General features: G+C 46.4%; 1 pseudogene; it reads left to right on the top strand.

Annotated features, from left to right (window-relative positions):
• The first annotated feature begins 17,975 nt into the window (after window positions 1-17,975).
• LOC141571241 (small ribosomal subunit protein uS2 pseudogene) lies at window positions 17,976-18,855 on the top strand (annotated as a pseudogene).
• The last annotated feature ends 605 nt before the right edge of the window (window positions 18,856-19,460 follow it).

The raw sequence follows: 19,460 nt of genomic DNA, 5'->3' as shown, positions 1-19,460 counted from the left end.
GTGCTATGATGTAAGTCCTGAAGGGAGTAAAAGCCTGAGAACCAGGAGCACTGTTGTCTGAGGTCAGGAGAAGATAGGCCTCTCAACTCAAAACAGAGTGAATTCACCCCTGCTCTGCCTTTTTGTTCTAGTCAGACTCTCAAAGGACTGGATGGTGGCTGCCCTTATTGGTAAAAGAGGTCTTTAAACAGGCTATCAATTCAAATGCCAATTTCTTTGGGAAACACCTTCATAGACACACCCACAAATTATGCTTTACCAGCTATCTCAGCATCCCTTAGCCCTGTCAAGTTGACACATAAAATTAACCATCACAATTGGTATATTTATTGTGAAACTTGAAGCCATATATATATATATATATATATATATATATATATATATATATGATTTAAAATTTTAATAGCTTGTATTTGTACTTTGGAATTTCTGCAAAAAAAAAAAAAGAGTTGTTTTATTTCTTCCTCTCCAATCCTTGTGTATTTATTTATTTTTCTGGCTTCACTGTACTGGCTAGAACCTTTATTGAAATATGAAATAAGTGGTGACAGCAAGCATCTTTGATTCATTTCAAATCTCAGCAAAAGTTTTCCACAACTTACCATTAACTGCGGTGACTGCTGTAGGTTTGAATAGTCTTTAATAGATAAAGGATATTCACTTCTATTCTTTGAAAACAAAGCGTTCTTTTGTGGTTTTTCATGAAAAGATGTTACCTTTCTGCATCTGCTGCAGTGATCATATTTTGTCATTATTCTCTTAATGTGGTAAAATACATTGATTTTGTTGTTGTTGTTCTCCCCTCCAGCTCTGTTATTTATTTCTGTAACTCCTGGGAGAAAGCAGTAATAAGAGGCCTTTTATACCTTCAGTACTTAGAAGGACATACTACACTTTAAGCATACCTGTTTAAAAAGTTACAAAGAGTCATAATATATTCCATAGTTAAAAAATGACAAGCTCCTAATTTTGAAGTTGACCGTTAAACTACCAGCCTTTTATAATAAAACAAAAGTCCACACCACAGGTTGCAAACTAGTGACCAGCAGGTTAAGTAAAGCCCACAGTCAGATTGTCTGGTCCACAATGGTTTTAAATTCCCCAGCCCCTCTTGTTTGTCTCTAGAGATACAAAGATTTTTACATTTACATCTGTGATTTCTGCCTCCTCTTAGAAAAATCTGACAATAATGGGCCTGCGTGCAGCAATCAGCTGGATAGCACAGGCTTCCCTTTCGACAAGGCAAAGCATTTGTTCTTTAATTTACCATTGACATGTATGAACACACCAGATTTCTATGTCTAATTTTTGTTATACATATTGTAGTGTCGGCAGACTACCTGCCATTTCAAGAGGAAGTTTAGTAGGTAAACAAACATAAAGACATCTAAATTTCACACTGCTATAAAATAGGTTAAATTAAAATAGAAAAGGTAAATTAAAAGGGTGGTTGAGGGGAGGTTGGAACTTGGACTTTAAGATTCCAAAGCAACCCAAACTGTAGTATTCAGTTTAGAAAATGGTACGTGTGCACAACATAAGGTGAATCCTGAAGCTAAGTCTAAGAAAATATCAGCAATTTGTAAGGGAGACTGACAAATGACAAAGGTGGTTTCCTTTCTCTTGTTAAATTCTAAAGTTCTTACTTTGATAACAATTCAAAATGTTTAATGGAATGACCCCGTCCCAGATAATTAAAACAATTGACATGTTAAAACACTATTTCTGTAGGATATATCATTTGAAGTAGAAATCAGACCCAAAGAATGTGTTACTAAACAATAACCTGCCCATAAGTGTCATCTATGATCAACTTGGTAAGACTATGTTTATCTCAATTCCAGGCACAAAATGGATACTTTATAGTTTTTTGTTTGTTTGTTTGTTTATTTACTTGGAGGAGGTGGGAAAAAGCAGGGTGAGTACATGAGCTGCAGTTTAGAACAAAGAATCTTTACTTACCTTTCAAGTCACACGCTCAACATACTCTCCAAGTGCTGAACACAGGAACATATAGAAACAGTATTATAACCAGTAGTAAAGTCAAAGGAGAAATTGCAGTCAAAAAGCTCTTTAAAAAAGAAATTCATGCACTTATAGATATTGTAGACTCCCAGGCTCTTCTCTACGTGACTGAACAATGCAAATAAATGTATCTTTGAAGTAATATGGCAATGCACGCCTTTCTCACGTCAGACTATACCCGCAGCACTGCAGGATGGTTCGATTTTGGCAGCTCAGCCCATAGGGCCCCTCACAACACCCTAAGATGTCCAAGAGTCTAACTCTTGGGCTACTTTTAAGGATTTCAGGATGTTTCATGGATTTCTGGGAGTCAGTGCCCTGTCTTCAAATCACATAAATGAAAAGAGGGCGACCCCTTTCTGTGTGCCTCGCTTCGCTTCCTGGGTTACTTCTCCCAGGAGTTCCCGGCTTTTCTGCAGCCCTCTGTTCCAAGCGTTTCAAAGGGATGTGTAGGGCCCCAGGCAAATGACAGGTTTGCTTTCATCCCCACTTGAGGTCTGAAGTCCAGCGGGAGGTGGGGTGCCCCAGAATCCAGATGTCGCTTAGAGTCGGTGACAGAAGTCTGCTCCTCTGGGCTCAGCGACTGCAGGGAGTGGCACTTTTCGGTGGTTTAGGAGCCATAGAAGTCTTGGTTCCTCATTGGCAGATGAGTCACAATGGGCCATTTGGCGCCAGCTGCACAGTAACCCTGCGCTCAGGTGCTGAGTTCTCCGGGAACGCCGAGAGGGCGCTCACGAGCAGCCACTGCCACCGCCAGGGCCCAGACCGCCTTAACCTCAGCACCTCCAGCTGAAGGCAGTCTGAGGGCAGCCCAGCACCCGGTTATGACAGCGGACACTGAGCACCCCCCCCCCCCCCCCATCTGCACAGCTGGTCACTGTCACCGCTGAAGGCAGTTGGGGGAAGTCACAGCAATCGCAAAACCCGCTGTCATAGTGGTAGGTTGTGATCTGGAGGAGAAAGGACCAGCCCACGAGAGGCTGGCCAGCCAACACCATAACAAAAATACCAGATTGGGTGGCTTAAACAACAAACATTTATTTCTCACAGTTTTGGAGGCTGGAAGTTCCAAAATCAAGATGCTGGCAGATTTGGTTTCTGGTGAGAAACCACTTCCTGCTTTATAAACAGCCATCATCTCATTGTGTCCTCACAAAGTGAAAAGGGAGAGAGAACTCTCTTTTATAAGGGCACTGATCTCATTCAGGAGGGCCCCACCCCCATGACCTAATCACCTCCCAAACGCCCCACCTCCTAATGCCACCACGTTGAGGGTTAGGATTGCAACATATAAATTTGGGGGATATGAACATTCAGTCTATAGCATTTGACTTCTGTTGTCTTTCAAATACTAATTAACTAATCTTTTCTCTTCCCCATCAACTTTCTTTCTTCGCTGGCTGAGTTTCAGAAAACTGGTGAATTTATTTGGCATATGACTTCAGATACACACCAGTTTGGCAACTTTCCAAAGGTTTTCATTGTTCCTCTTGGCCAAAAATTTTCCTGAAATCCCCAGGACCCTTAATTCTGCCCTAATTCAATGATATGGGCAGAATTATATTAAATCTAATATTAAAACTTTGGCCTGAAAGAGTAAGAACTTCTTGATACAGCCATGGTATCTACTGCCCTGAACTGTCACTCAAAAGCATATTTCAATTTTATTTGAAAGCTTTTTTAAAATGTGTATTCCCCCAAAGTACCTTAGCTGAAAATCAAATTTCAGTTTAGAGATTTATATAAACCAATGTCTCTTTCTTGCTTCCTATATACCAATAAAACTGTGTGTTTCATTTTAACCTGAATCTGCCTGTGTTTAGACTATAATGCTAAGGTTAAGGGTTTTTACTATTAGCAGCCTGTGGGGGCAGAGCCCCAAAAAGCAGTTTCCAGGCTCTCGGCCTCACATAGACAGGTGCTGGCTCAGGTAGTAAATGGCCATCAACTGTGATTGCATGGCCATCAGCTGTGGCTAGTTGGCCGTCAGCTGTAACCAGTGAGCCATTGGCCACTAATATAACTGCTATGGCTATGCTAGCAGAGAAGAGAAAAATGGGGTCTAGCAAGAAGATGGTGGCTGGGCTGGCAAGTGCGGATGGCGGTTTGCGGACAGGGTGGATCCAGCCTCCAGTGAAAGTATAGTGCCGCCAGAGAGAATATAGTGGTATGACTCCCCTACCTATGGCTCTGTGGGTGTTCCTTTTTGGCCTCACCATATCCTGCATTCTTGTATGGGGAGCAGGAGCAGAGACCCCGTCCTGCATGACACATGGTGCAGCGAGCAGGGTCTCCCGCATGACACAGCCCTACCTGGACACCTGTCAATTTCTAGATAGAATCTTTTACAGAGAACATTTTATTGGTCCCATAGCTCAACCTTACCATATATGTCCATTTATCCTATATCTCCTTAGTTGCAAAAACATTAGAATCATTTGGGAGCTGAAGTTTGTTTCAGCTTTTTAATTGTATGGAATTTTCCATGCTATTTTGGTCTGCTTGGTTGCTGGGGCTGCCATTTCTCTGTGCCCCTCCATGTGTCATCTCCCATTTGCCAGCCATTCTTCCTCTCTCTTCCTCTCTTCTCCTCTCTGCTACCGTAGCCACAGCAGTTATATTAGTGGCCAATGGCTCACTGGTTACAGCTGATGGCCAACTAGCCACAGCTGATGGCCAACTAGCCACAGCTGATGGCCAACTAGCCACAGCTGATGGCCAACTAGCCACAGCTGATGGCCAGTGAGCCATTGGCCACTAATATAACTGCTGTGGCTACGCTAGCAGAGAGGAGAAGAGAGGAAGAGAGAGGAAGAATGGGGGCTAGCAAGAAGATGGCGGCTGGGCTGGCAAGTGTGGATGGCGGTTTGCGGACAGTGTGGATCCAGCCTCCAGTGAGAGTATAGTGCCGCCAGAGAGAATATAGTGGTATGACTCCCCTACCTATGGCTCCGTGGGTGTTCCTTTTTGGCCTCACCATATCCTGCGTTCTTGTATGGGGAGCGGGAGCAGAGACCCCGCAGGCCGTCCCGCATGACAAATGGCGCAGCGAGCAGGGTCTCCCGCATGACAAATGGCGCAGCGAGCAGGGTCTCCCGCATGACAAATGGCGCAGCGAGCAGGGTATGGTGCCAGCCAAAGCTCTCCAAAGGACGGTGGAGCAGTTTGTGCATATGAACACTCAGTCTCAGGAAGACCAGGAGGAGCAGCTGCCGGAGAGCTGGACCCCCGTGGAGGGGTGGGAGGACGTGGACGGTTCTCCCACCAGCACAGGAAAAGCCATGCAGCTGCTGGAGAGATGGAGCCCCGTGGAGAGGTGGAAAGATGTGGACGGTTCCCCAACCAGCACAGGCCGGAGAAAGCGAAGGTCGTTGCAGCCCTGTGGGCCGGGGAAGTTCCTGCTCAGGCAGCCCGGATGCAGGACTTATAGTCCCAGGAGGTAACGCTTGCTGAGTCCTCCGTGGGAGATGAGGGTGAGGTCAAGGTCGTCCCTCACCCCAGGACAGCCCTGGCGAATGACTATGGACTATGGGGAATTGCCTTCCATCCCTAATTTAATGGACCGCTTGACTGTTTGTTTGGGAACTGTTGTTAGTGGAACTGGGGGATATTTGCTTTTGTCTCTTGACTGGCCGCCATTGAGAATATGTAAGCACCTTGATTGTGAGTCGCTGTTGTTCCAGCAGGGTACCCTGAGAGGCACAGAGAGAGTGGCAGTGCCCTGAGAGCCCTGGCTGAGTCCAGGAAGTCTGGCTGAGCCCTGAAGATACCCTGGCTGTGCCCAGGAAGTCGGGCTGTTCCCAGAGAGAGTGGCAGTGCCCTGAGAGCCCTGGCTGAGTCCAGGAAGTCTGGCTGAGCCCTGAAGATACCCTGGCTGTGCCCAGGAAGTCGGGCTGTTCCCAGAGAGAGTAGCAGTGCCCTGAGAGCCCTGGCTGTGTCCAGGAAGTGTGGCTGTGCCCACAGAGGGTGGCAGTGCCCTGAGAGCCCTGGCTGTGTCCAGGAAGTGTGGCTGTGCCCACAGAGAGTGGTAGTGCCCTGAGAGCCCTGGCTGTGTCCAGGAAGTCTGGCCGTGCCCAGGAGTACTGGTGGTGCCCTGAGAAATCCTAGCTGTGCCCGGGGAAACTAGTGGTACCCTAAGAAGTCCAGGAAGTCTGGCAGTGCCCAGGAGTACTGGTGGTGCCCTGAGAAACCCTGGCTGTGTCCGGGAAGACAGGTGGTACCCTAAGAAGTCCAGGAAGTCTGGCCGTGCCCAGAAGCACTGGTGGTGCCCTGAGAAACCCTGGCTGTGCCCAGAGAGCCTGGCTGTGTCCAGGATATTGCATTCACCCCCAGGCTCCTCGCACAGGTCCCCTCGCGGAAGACGCTTGTCGCGTAGATTGTGAGGCGAGAGCCTGTAGGGGTGGAGTGTGGGGGGCAGAGCCCCAGAAAGTAGTTTCCAGGCTCTCGGCCTCACATAGACAGGTGCTGGCTCAGGTAGTAAATGGCCAACTGTGATTGCATGGCCATCAGCTGTGGCTAGTTGGCCGTCAGCTGTAACCAGTGAGCCATTGGCCACTAATATAACTGCTGTGGCTATGCTAGGAGAGAGAAGAGAGAAAGAATGGGGGCTAGCAAGAAGATGGCGGCTGGGCTGGCAAGTGTGGATGGCGGTTTGCGGACAGTGTGGATCCAGCCTCCAGTGAGAGTATAGTGCCGCCAGAGAGAATATAGTGGTATGACTCCCCTACCTATGGCTCCGTGGGTGTTCCTTTTCGGCCTCACCATGTCCTGCGTTCTTGTGTGGGGAGCGGGAGCAGAGACCCCTCAGGCCTCCCTGCATGACAAATGGCGCAGCGAGCAGGGTCTCCCGCATGACACCTTGTCTCTGGGTGAGGGGGCAGAGGTTCAGACTGTGGGGACAAAGGGCTTCAGGAGTGGTTACCTTCTACACCTGGCCCTCTCTTGCCGGCCCCTTGGCTTGCCTTCGTATGCCTCAGTGGAAAAAGAGAGTGAGGCCTGTGGGGACGGAGAGCACCTCCGCTGGCCATTTGGAGAAGGGCTCCATGATCTCACCCCTGATACTGCACTGACTCATTTCCTTCTACTCTCCTCCCTGCTCATTCCTCTCCAACAATGTCAGCCCTCACACATGCCAAGTGCTCTCTCATCTCAGCACCTTCACACTTAGGAGCCCCTTTGCCTGCCATGCTCTTTGCCCGCGTATCTGCATGGCTGTGGGGACAGAGTCCCAGAGAGCAGTTTCCAGGCTCTCGGCTTCATGTGGGAAGGTGTTGGCTCGGGCAGTAGATGGCCATCAGCTGTGGCTAGTTGGCTATCAGCTGTTACTGGTTAGCCATTAGCCACTGATAGAACTGCCGTGGCTGAGCCAGCAAGCACGGATTGCGGTTAGCAAGTGAGGTTGGTTGGCAGAGAGGTGGACGGCAGGTTGCGGATCGTGTGGCTCCTGCTTCCTGGGTCTCCAACCCAGCCGCCAGCGAGACTATAGTGACATGACTCCTCTATCTATGGCTCTGTGGGTGTTCCTTTTTGGCCTCACCGTATCCTGTGTTCTTGTGCGGGGAGCGGGAGCTGAGACCCCGCATGACAATGGCTCACTCTTGAACTGCTCAAATGACCTGCCTGTCAGACAGGTTGCTGACCACCACATAGGAAATACTTTCTCTACTCCTGGATTGCTCTTAATCCCCTTGCTCTGTTCTATTTCTCTTTGTAGCCCTTAGCATCAGCTGACATTGGTATATATTTGTTTGTCTCCTTACCCCTTGTGAAAATGTAGGCTCTGTGAAAGATAGGACTTCGCTGCATTCCTTCTGTATGGCCAGGCCCCAGAATAGAACTTGGCATGTGGTAGGTGTTCACTTTTCAATAGAAGAGTGAATGAATAGAGATGACCTCATACAGGCTTAGGGTGGAACTGGGAAGCGCCCTACAAGAACTTGTTACAAACAAAGAAAGCCTGCAAGAGTTTTAACCAAGATCTGAGGAGTGTAACCCTCAAGACTGAGGAATGACTATCTTTAGGCCCAATACCCATCGGACACATGTCTTAGCTTTGGCAAATAGTGGATTATAAATAAAGTCAGAAAGATCCATTTTCGTGGACTGTAAAATATGGGTGCTGAGACAAGAGTGCCATGGGGCTGTTGAACAGAGAGAATGGTTTCTCTCCTTTTGCCCTGTATTAGTTTCCTGTTTCTGTGTTAACACATTACCGAAACTTAGCATCCATTCATTATCTCACAGTTGTGTGGGCCAGAAGTCCAGGTAGGCTTGGCTGGGTTCTCTGCTTAGGGTCTCACAAGGCCAAAGTCAATACGATCCTGTAGCAGCAGATGGGGGCCACAGACTAATCAAATGTGAGCTATTACTGGTGAGGTGACTGTGTTTGTGTGCACGGGGTAGAGAGGACTGGAAAAATGTATCCCTGGTCAGAGCAGATGGTAGTAACATAATCTGATGAGGTCCTGAAGGTCCGATGTTTGACCTACGGACTTCTCCTTTCAGTTTCAAGATTGTAACCTGTAAGCAGCTGAGCCAGAATTCAGTTGTAGGCTGTCGGCTCAAAGCCCATGACTTCTCTTCAGCACTCTGCCAGGGATGGGAAACGTGTGGCATGTTGGATATAACTCACCACCTCCATGTCCGTTACTGGCTGACCACACAGGCCTTCCTGCTGAGACCTGTGTAGCCACAGACTCATCAAAACTCTGCTCTCGACTGCCACTGCCAATTAAATAGAGTGGAAATCCAGGGCAGAACACATCTGTCACATCCAGACTCCACTATACCTCAGATTTCAGCAACCCCAGAAACAGAAAGATTTCCACCTTTTCTTATTGTAGCTGCAAAATTGCAAATTATAAGCATTACAGGAACACCTCGACTCCCTCTGTTGTGTATCATTAGCTGAATCTGACTAGAGAAAGGGAAGTGAAGAGAAGTAAAATCTTTTATACATTTTTTTTTTTAGGGTTGTTACTCAAACTTATATGGATTCTGGGATTCTCCTCCTCTCCTAGCGTTTCTCTTTTCTAATGAATGAAAAAGGAACTCAAATGGCTAAATAGCAGGAATATAAACTCAAAAAGCATGTAGTGAAGCCATGTGTGCTATCTAACCTTCTTAGAGGGAACTGATAATGTTGACATTAAGAAGTTGTGCTTTGTTCCCACCGAGACGCAGCACAGACTTAGGAGTATCATTGGGAAGCTCAAGTTCATGGAACTTACTGGAAGCTATATAATTGGTTTCCAAGACAGGTCTGTTGGGTGTTGCAGCAGCTCTGTTTGGATATGAAAAGGTAGAGGAGGGATTACTGGAGGCTTGTGTAGTCCTGTGGTTTGAAACATGAAGGTTAAGTTCTTTCTATTGGCATCTCTAGGATGAATGCACACATTGCAGCTGGTTCACACCCTTAGAGATCAGGTATTTCTTCTAGGCATTTCTAGATTAGACAACTGAGGCAAAGAGAAAAACCCTGATGGAGCCTAAAAGACAGTGAACAGAGGTTACCCTGCGCTGGCCCTTCCAGAGCTCAATGATCTAATCCCTGCCTACTCCTCACCACTTCTCGTAATCTGGGTGGGAGCCAAGCTAGCCCCGAAGCTTTCTGTGCAGCTGTTCTCGCTGGCCTGCTCTTTCCTCACTCGGTCTAGCTAACTCCTATTCAGCCCTCAGATCTCAATGTAAGTGTCATCCATGCACTGTGGACTTCATCAGGTGCCCCAGTTATATACCTGCCTAGAGCCCCATACTTGGGCTCAGTTACACTTATGTTTACTATGTAGTAATGCTTACTAAATCATGGATTGCGTAGTTCTTTGTTTAATAGGATTGTGTGTTCCTTGAGGGCACGGTTGAATGCTTTCTTCTTCACTGCTACATCTGCAAAGCCTGGCTCAGTATTTAAAACTCACGCAAGAGCTCTGTGAATATTTGTTGAATGAATGATTTAAAGAACCAAAAATTAGGTCACGACCTTTGGAGCACTGGCTATGGTAAAAGCATGCAGCACATGGGAATTATTTTCAGTACACTTTCTCCCTCCTGTAGCATCTTCTTGCAATAAACCTTCACCAAGTCTGGGCTCACATGTATAGGGCTTTGCTCTCAGTTGGCTGTTACGTATTTCCTCCTTGTCAAGAGCTGAGCTGACCATGACCTGGGCTATTTTAAGCTATTTTTGGAGAATCTTTTTTTCCTTACATTTAAAATGTTATTTAGATTTTCATAGCCATTATTATTAATATCTTATGAATGACTAACTTCAATGGCCATTTCTAGATGTTTTTGTCAAGTAGAAAAACAGAACATATCCTGTCATTACCATGTTAAATACTATGTTTTAAATGTAAACATTGGTAAAGTCAAATTCTTCATCTTAATACCACGAATATTGGTAGGGATAGAAGATAGAAACAATAATAATGTTATCATCACTATTAATTTATAAACAAATGGCATATAATAATGTTTTTCCATCAACAGAAATATTGCAATAGATGAGCAATCAAAACTAGTCAATGTTAATTCTGAATTCCAGCAAACTTCCTGGCACAGTCAGATGAGCCATTCCCCTAAGAGTTGATTCTTATACTTAAGTTACTAGCTTGTACAACCATTTCAGCCTAATACTTTTTGCTTGAAAGCTAGGGAGAAATACCTGGAGAGTCTAATGCTCTCAAGAATTTCCTATCTGAGACAATGAGGGCCTCTGAGATCAGGGAGATGACAGCCTTGTGGGGTCCTTTACTCAATAAAGGGTGTGGAATTCTTAGCCAAAGAAGACATTTTAGAAGCAACTTTTAAATATTTTGGCCACGTGAATTTCACACCCTAACCCAACCCTAATTCATCACAAGTACACTTAAACTTGTAACTGATGGAAATACAACAGTCGTATTCCATCAAAGCTATTTTCTGTGAAATAAAAGAATATAATTCAAGGGTTGTAAGTGATGGCAATAGCTGCTTCCCAGCGCATTACCACTTAGCATGTTGTAATATGACATCACAGAGTATTGTCAGAAAAAGAAATGAAGCTGGTAAGTTTATGTCGGTCATCTTTCCCATCAAGGACAATTATATTTAAACAAGTTCTTTTTTATTGCAATTTAATCTGTTCTTTTTTTTATCATTGTAGCTTTTGTGGAAGTGAACGACATTACTTATAAAATTTTTGTCACATTTATTCCTAAAATTTGATGTCAAATGACCATCATTTTGAACCTTATTTCCCAAACCTGCTTTTCTTTTTTTTCGTTTCCTCTCTCTCTTTCTCAGCACTGCATGATTTTAAATGTATTGAGATTTGTTTTATGACTTAACACATGGCCTCTGTAGTGTACTATCACATGCACCTTTGTAAAGAGCATGTATTCTTCTGTTGTTGGTGACGTGTTTCATAAATGTACATTAGGTCCAGTGTCCTTCAGGTCTTTTCTTCCCTACTGATTTTCCGTCTACCTCCATCAGTTTTGAGAAATCTGAAAATCATTGTAGATTCATCCAGTTTTCCTTCCAGTACTGTCGGGTGTGGCTTCAATATTTTCAAGGCTGAAGTATAAGGAATTTGTTGTTTGTAGCTTAATATGTCCTCTCAGCACGATGTCATCAGTATAGTGAGTCGCCATGACGTTTGTAATGGCTGTTGTTCCAGGATCAGGGAACCAATGTGGCCATTGTTCCAGTTGTGGAGAACACGTGATCCATATATCCAGAACCAGGGGAAATGACTACAGGGTGGATTTGCGGGCGCCATGAGCCCCTGTAAGATAAGCGTTCTGGAGGCTGGGGAGTCCTTGATGGAGGAACGAGCATGGCCACGTCTGGGGAAGTCTGTCTTCCTGTTCATACTGGAGCCTTTGCGCTGTGGTCTCACATGGCAGAGGGCGGAGAAGGTTAAACGACAAGATAGCTCTGAGGTCCAGCTCCTGGGAAGATTTTAAATTGCTAACCAAGGTGCTGATCCAGGAAATGTCATGTGCTATACGAAGGTTCTCCCTGGACTGCGACAGGAATCTCCAAAACCAGGCCACATGGCAGACGGGGCTTGGTGGGAGGGAGCTTTTTGGTGGTAGTGGTAGTGGGTGAGATCAACTGTTTCTGTTTTTAACAGAGGTTGTGAGGAAAGGAAAAGGTGCTCAGGCTGCTCCCCTAAACCAGTAACCGAGACAGAATGTTGAGCCTCCTCAAGTTCTTCATGAAGACATGACCCTTAGGAGCTGGTCAGTACACCTCCTGCAGAGTTTCAAAACCAAAGGTCAGTGATTACAGAGAACAGTGTCTGGTCTTTCTCCATCCAGATAAAAAATCATCTCAAAGAGTTTCAAGCCATTTAGGTGTTTCCAGACTCTGTCCCTAGATTCCCTCATGCCAGGTGGTACCAAGGACCCAACCTAATCTGTCCTATATATTCTTTACTCTTGTTATAAGATTGTCAATCATTGAAATGTACGTACTCCAACTGAAACCTCTGATGCAATAGATGTAATTTTTGCTCACCTGTCTGCCTATATAAGCACTGTTTCCTTTTTGAGGCTGGAGCATTCTTTCAAGCCTCCTTGAATCTGTGCTCCTGGGCTACAGTCTTCACTAAAGCCCAAATAAAACTCTTAAATTTTCAGAGATTCAGTTTTTCTTTTCATTGCTATTGTGATAGTTGAAAGTGACTGGCAAGACATCTGGCATTTTCATTAAGCCTCCAGCAATGATATAGGTCCATATGTACCGTGCAGGCAAGCGCTGTTCTTGGTTGGTTGATGGGACGGTGGATTGGTGGGTGGGTGGTTGGCTGGTTGGCTGGTCAGCTGGTTGTTTGTTTTCTTCTGATCAAGATTTGACTTTCTAATTGACTAACTAAGTCATGAGATCTCCATTGCCTTGTCTGAAAGGAGTGCCGCGTGGGCCTCGGTGCTCCAGCAGCAGTTGATGGATATTTTAGTGTTTCACTCGGTGCTCATGCTCACAGGCAGCAGGACACTGAGGGCAGGACGCGGGCTGCTCTGGATCCCCTTACTCTGCTCTATTGTGTGCATCCCGAGTCAGGCCTCAAGGCAAGTGTGCTGGTTTCAACCAAATTGAGTGTGTGAGAGTTGTCACCATCGCGGCTTCTCCATTCCTACGAAGCACTGATTTGCCATGGAGAAACAAGTCTAAAGCATCTAGCCCCTTTCTTTTCCTTCCCTTCCTTCTTTCCCTCCCTCCCTTCCTTCTCCTCCCTCTCCCTCCCTCCCTCCCTCCCTCCCTCCCTCCCTCCCTCCCTCCCTCCCTCCCTCCCTTCCTTCCTTCCTTCCTTCCTTCCTTCCTTCCTTCCTTCCTTCCTTCCAGTTTCCCTTCTGTCTTACTCCCTTCCCTCCCGTCTGCTTTTCCTTCTCTTCCCTTCTTTCTTCAACCTTCCCTCTCAGTCTCATTCATTGTCTTTATCTCGATTTCTCTCTGCGTGATTCTTTTTATCCTTCTTTCTTTCTCTGTTCTTTTCCTTCCCTCTCTGTGCCATGTAAGGGTTGTTAGTAGGTTGTTAACAGCACAAGGACCCCTTGCCGAGAGGAGAAATGAGGGCAGAAATCCAGCCTGCACTCTGCTTGCTGAGGGAGAAGTGCTGGCATGGGGTTTTGTCAGCCCAGAGGAGGCACTTTTTTTCTATTTTTTTGGAACTGACGGTGGCTTTTCATTCTCTAGACAATTCCTAGGAGAAACAGTCATTTTGCATTTTTCTCCTGACCCAGGCTTCTTCTGAATCTTAATAGAAACCTCCAAATGCCCCCCTTCTCCTACTTGCTGAACACACCTGGGCAGGTTGGGATTACCTTTGTATCAGAAACACCCCACTAAAGTGTTTCTGCAATATTCTAGTGCTTTCTCTCTCTTTTTTTTTTTTTCCCCTGCCGATCCGTTATTTATGTTGGGGGCTCTTTTGAGTAGAAAAACTAACCTTTCAATCATTTGCCTTAGATGTTTAACTCTAATTTTCTCTTCTCTGTTACCTATATAACTAAGCCCTCCTAAGCTCTTGTTGATTCATTAGCAATGGTGGTGTTTATTTAACTGTGGTGTTTGTTTCATAATCTCTGACCAGAAATGCTGAGGATGGGATGCCCTTGTTTCTGCAAGCTGCCAGACAGTCAGAGAACTGTGGACTGGGAAGTTCAAGTTCCTGGGCTGCTGTTGAGACTAAGGTCCACTTCTGATTTTCCTTTGTATCTGTAGTGCCTAGCACGTTGCCTGGTACATAACAGGCATTCATCAAGACCCGTGAGTGCTTGAATGAAGAAGTGCGTAGATAAATCCTCCTCTGTAGGCTGCCTAAGACACTCATCCTGGTGGTAAAATGGTCATTACAATTCCACATCAAGGTGGGTGCACTGCGCCTCACCTTCGGCTGACCCAGGGTGAGGTGATACCTGTGTTAGGCTCTTGTGAGATGCAAGGAACAGATGCATACACAAGGGAAGCCATTTAAAAAAACAACAACATAAAGTATACAGGTAAAGCCAGGGAGACTGGAAACCAGCTCCACAGCCACGGAGCAAGGCCTCATGCCGGGTCACTCAGTTAGGAGAGCAGGACAGAGTGTTCCTTGATCTGCTGCCTTACCACTGTGGTGACTGTGATTTCAGTCTGCCTCTGCTCCCGTTGACTGATGTTTTGATGTCCTCCAACCACAGCTTCTGCTCCGTGTCTGGTCTTGGAGTCTCTCAGCTCCAGGAGTTCTTCCTTTCTGATGGTTCACGCTGTAGGTCCATCACCCAGACTGTAAAGAGGGTGGTGGGCAATGTGCAGCAGGGGCCCCGCTGCAGTATGCAGAGCCCTTGCACTGGGCTGCCTTGGACTGGGCAGTGCCCTGCATCTGGTGAGCCCCTCAGACAGGGACTGTGGGGGGCCGGGATTCCAGGTCTCCCAGAAGTAGCCAGAGAGCACGGCCCCATGTGTCATGGGGATTTCTGTTGTCCCTTGAGTGTCCCGCCAGAATGTTTTTATGGTTACAGTCACATCTCATTCGGCACTCACACACTCAGTGCAACTTGTCTCAGGAATACTTTGATGGTATATGTTCAAATCCAGTATGTTACTTAACGGCGTAGGAAGAGGACAGCGACAGGACAATGGAACAGGTCCACCAGTAGAGGGCGCACCACCGAAGCCCCCTCCCACTGGGCACTGGCGGGCCGCGGAGACCTACTTTTCCTTGGTTCACAAGCACGTTTCCTTGGCTGTGATTTCTCTTTATGTCACTGACTCACAACGGCTGACAAAAGGTGCTAGGGGTGCCTCAAAAGTACCAAGGGAGAGTACCACACCGGAGTGTTTTACTGAAGTTTGAGCCTCCTTCAAAAAAAAAAAAAAAATGGTTCAGAAAACAGAATTAGGCCATTTGGGATCGCAGAAATCCTCTGACGTTATGAAAGCAGGACATCCTGAAACTTAGTGCAGCCTGGGAGGACTGGCTAAAGCTTGTATGGAATTGGAAGACATGATGGGTGGGACTTGTCAGACTTCAGGGGTTTGATGAGAACAGTCACCATGTCTTGAAGGATTGTGCTATGATGACTCAGCTGGGGCTCTCGTTTTGGGAAATGCATTATCGTCACCCTCCCACGCCCACTCCCATGCTGTTTCCCAAGAACATGAACACAAAACAATAACCAGGAGAAGAGTCCCGATCTGTCTCCCAGCCTCACACAACTGGCACTCCCTGGCATTTTCTCTGCCAGTGTGGGAGATAAATGGGGCTGCAGCTGTTCTCTTGTTCCACACTCGGTGTCACCATGAGTCCAGAGACTGTTTCCCTTTTGGGGACTTGGCAGGTAGCCTAAGCCTCTTGTCGGGGATTGGGGTGAGGGGGTCGAGGAGAGGCTGCCCAGGTCTTTGTCCTTGACCCCCGTGATCTCTTCTTTTAAACAGCAGATTTTGTCACTGGCGCCATCAATCGAGCACATTCCATAAACAGTAAATTCATGTTAAAAACCTGCCACTGAGCAACCATCTGTCTCCATTTTTGTCAATCTGCTATTATAACAGAGCAACTGTACTGTGAGGCCGTCTTTCACCAAAGACTCCTTGATCTGAAAGCGAACGTGTTAAACATGGAGACAAGAGCTATGGGCCAACTGACAGCATTTCCGCCCACTAGCTTTTCATCACCGGAGCCTGGAATTTAAATCTTGTTTTTGACCTAAGGTGATGCTATTGATGGTTTCTACATTTTACTCTGCTTGATTTATATACTCTAGGATTATAGAATGTTCCAACATCCTGATTTATTACTTATTAGGTAGGAAGAAGGCAAACAAGTGTTATTACCATTTGAGGGTTGCCGGCAGATAAACTGAGGCATAGAACGTCCAGGTTCAGATAGCAAAGGACGCGGGATGGAAATGTGTCCTGGACTTATGATCTCTCTCCTGAATAACTGAGTCATCTCCCTTTATCTTTTATTTTGTTCCATTTAAACATTTCACAAAACTGCTCCACATGGTCACTTTACTCTCCAGAGGCCAGTCTGAACATAGCAACGAAAATTGGAACCGGCTCTGCGCTGAGTTGCAAGAAGCTGATGCCTGCACTCCAAGCCAGTTTTTAATACACAACATCCTACAACATATTGTTCTTACAGCGCTCAGGACCTCTCTCCACTAATCATTTATATTAGGGGAAAACATATTAAACAAACCCCAAAATCCTCAACAAGATAACATCTCTGAAATCAAGCCAAGGATGCAGACAGAACCAGAAGGGATTGCAGGCAGTGGAAACGCTTCTTGCAAAGGCAGCTTGTTAACTGATGCTCGGTTCCCACATGCTTATCTCTAGATGGAACCATTTGCAAGAGATTGGAATGTGTTTTCCTGGGCTTGCCATCAATGAATCTTTTAAAATCTATTTTGGATGATAGAAGAAGAGTTTAGGTGGGCAGCGGGTTTTCAGAGCTCTCGAAAATCCCATTATTTCCACGATGGTGGCACACCTTATCTGCTAACATGGAGACTTATCTAAGACAAGTTCGATCTAATCAGCAAGCATGGGTTTGAAGGAAGGAAGCCAACCTGTGGTGCTCATTCCCACAGCATCCTGGGCTGTTACTGTCTGCATTGCTCCCCTCCACCTTCCTTTGCAGTTGGAACATAGCCTCTGGCCTCTGTGCTAATCCTGTGTGGCTTTCCCACGGCTTTGTTCCTGTTTTGAGTACAGTGCCTCCTTCCTACTGGAATTGAAAGGGCCAACTTCCCTTTGAGCAATCAGCAGATGTTAAGAATAACACTTCTGTTTGCCTTATCCTTATTCCTGGAGGTGATGGTTAATTTTAAGTGTCAACTTGGATGTCTATGACACCCAGTTGTTGGGTCAAACACGAGTCTAGATATCGCTGTGAAGGTATATTTTAGAGGTGATGAACATTTAGGTCGGTAGACTTGAGTAAAGCAGATGACTCGCCACAGTGTGGGTGGGCCTCGTCCCATCTGTTGAAGGCCTTACAAATACAGCAGCTTTTCCAAGGAAGCAATTTGCCTCAAGACTGCAATGTAGAAATTCTGCCTGAGTTTCCAGCTCTCTGGACTGCCTGGCAGTTTTTAGACTCAAGATTGCAACATCACCTGGATTTCTAGCCTGTTGACCTGCCCTGTGAATTTTGGGTTTGCCAGCTTCCATAATTGCATGAGCCATATCTTAAAATCTCTCTCTCTCTCTCTCTCTCTCTCTCTCTCTCTCTCTCTCTCTCTCACACACACACACACACACACACACACACACACACACAGTTCCTATCTCCAACTTTCTCATTCCTTTTTCTCCTAAGGACCAGCCGATAATTAAAGCATTCTGGAGCTTGTCCAGTCCTGCCTCTTACTAACTGTGTGATGTAGGTCAGGTTACGGATACCTCTCTTACTCTATCTTTAAATAAGAATAAGGAGCCTTTACATGTTACCCAGAGAGAGGTTCAGTTGGCATATGGGTTCCCATTGTAATTTAAATGGAAACTTTCACTATGTCCGGAACGCTTGATGTCCGGCAAATGAAGGAGGACGATGTCCTCAAATTCCTTTAGCAAGAACCCACTTAGGTGGCACTAACCTTGACTTCCAAATGCAACAGTACATGTACAAAAGGCAAAGTGATGGCATCTGCATCATCAGTCTGAAGAGAACCTGGGACAAGCTTCTGCTGGCAGCTTGCACCATCGTTGCCATTGAAAACCCAGTTGATGTCAGTGTCCTGTTTCCAGGAATACCTGCCAGTGAGCTGTGCTGAGGTCTGCTGCTGCCACTGGAGCCACTCCTGTTGCTGGCCGCTTACCCCTGGAACCTTTGCTATGCAGATCCAGGCAGCCTTCTGGGAGCTGGACTTCTCGTGCTTACTGAGCGCAGGGCTGACCACCAGCCTGTCACGGAGACGTCCCTTGTTAGCCTGCCGACCGCCGTGCGCTGTTTGTAACACAGAACCTCCTCTGCGCTATGGGGGTGCGGCCATCCTTATGAAGCTGCAGGGGCGCTTGTGGGTCTGGTGTGGCGGATGCCGTGCTGGGAAGTTCTGCGGGGCACCATCTCCCATGAACACTCATGGGAGCTCATGCCTGATCTTGGCTTCTACGGAGATCCTGATGAGATTGCAAAGGAAGAGCAGGCCGCTGCTGGAAAGGCTGTGCCCAAGGAGGAGTTTCAGGATGAAGGGACTGCTCCAGCTCCCGAGGTCACTGCTGCTCACCTCGAGGTCGCAGACTCATCTGAAGGTGGGCAGGTGCCCTACTGAGGACTGGAGCACTCAGCCTGCCACTGAAAACCGGGCTGCAGCTCCCACCGTGCAGGTAAGAACAACCACTACGTGGTCTTAAGCTGCTCTTCTAGACTCTTAAACAGAAAATGGGAAAAGGTGGACAAAAAAAGGATAAAGAGAGTATTTGCTCTGTTAGGTTGTTATGAGAATCAAATGAGGGTCTACCTGCCACACAATAAACACTATATGTTTATTAGTTTAATCTAGTGTCACTGTCTGTTGATTTTGTGTGAGAGGCATAAAAAGATGTCCACGTGCAAACTAGTGTGTGAGGACGGGTGGTGAAAACGTGGAATGTCTGCCATGGTGTTCCCAAATCATTGCCCCTAGTTTTTCTGAAGGAATGTGGTTGGCGTGGCAGTGATGGGAAGAGCACGAGCATTTGGAAGGAGATAAACCCACCTTCAAATTTTGGTTCTCTCATCTGATGGTGGTATGATTTAAAGCAAATGATATTATCTTTTGGAGATTCCAGACTGTTTCAGACTCTAGTTTGACGCTAGCTCAGTGGGGGTGGAGGTCTTGGGAATTGAACTTAGATGGGTCCTCAGAGAATTCACTCCGAGAGAGAAAGAACTGGGGGATGCATGGTGTGTTCATCACCCTGGCCGACCACCACTGGGAAGCACGACTTCTGAATGAGACATCATGTCATGCCACTGG

Source organism: Rhinolophus sinicus, linkage group LG04 (genome assembly GCF_036562045.2).
Source record: "Rhinolophus sinicus isolate RSC01 linkage group LG04, ASM3656204v1, whole genome shotgun sequence".
Classification (NCBI taxonomy): domain Eukaryota; kingdom Metazoa; phylum Chordata; class Mammalia; order Chiroptera; family Rhinolophidae; genus Rhinolophus; species Rhinolophus sinicus.
The sequence above is the reverse complement of the archived record's forward strand: the minus strand, read 5'-3'. Positions and strand labels throughout refer to the sequence as shown.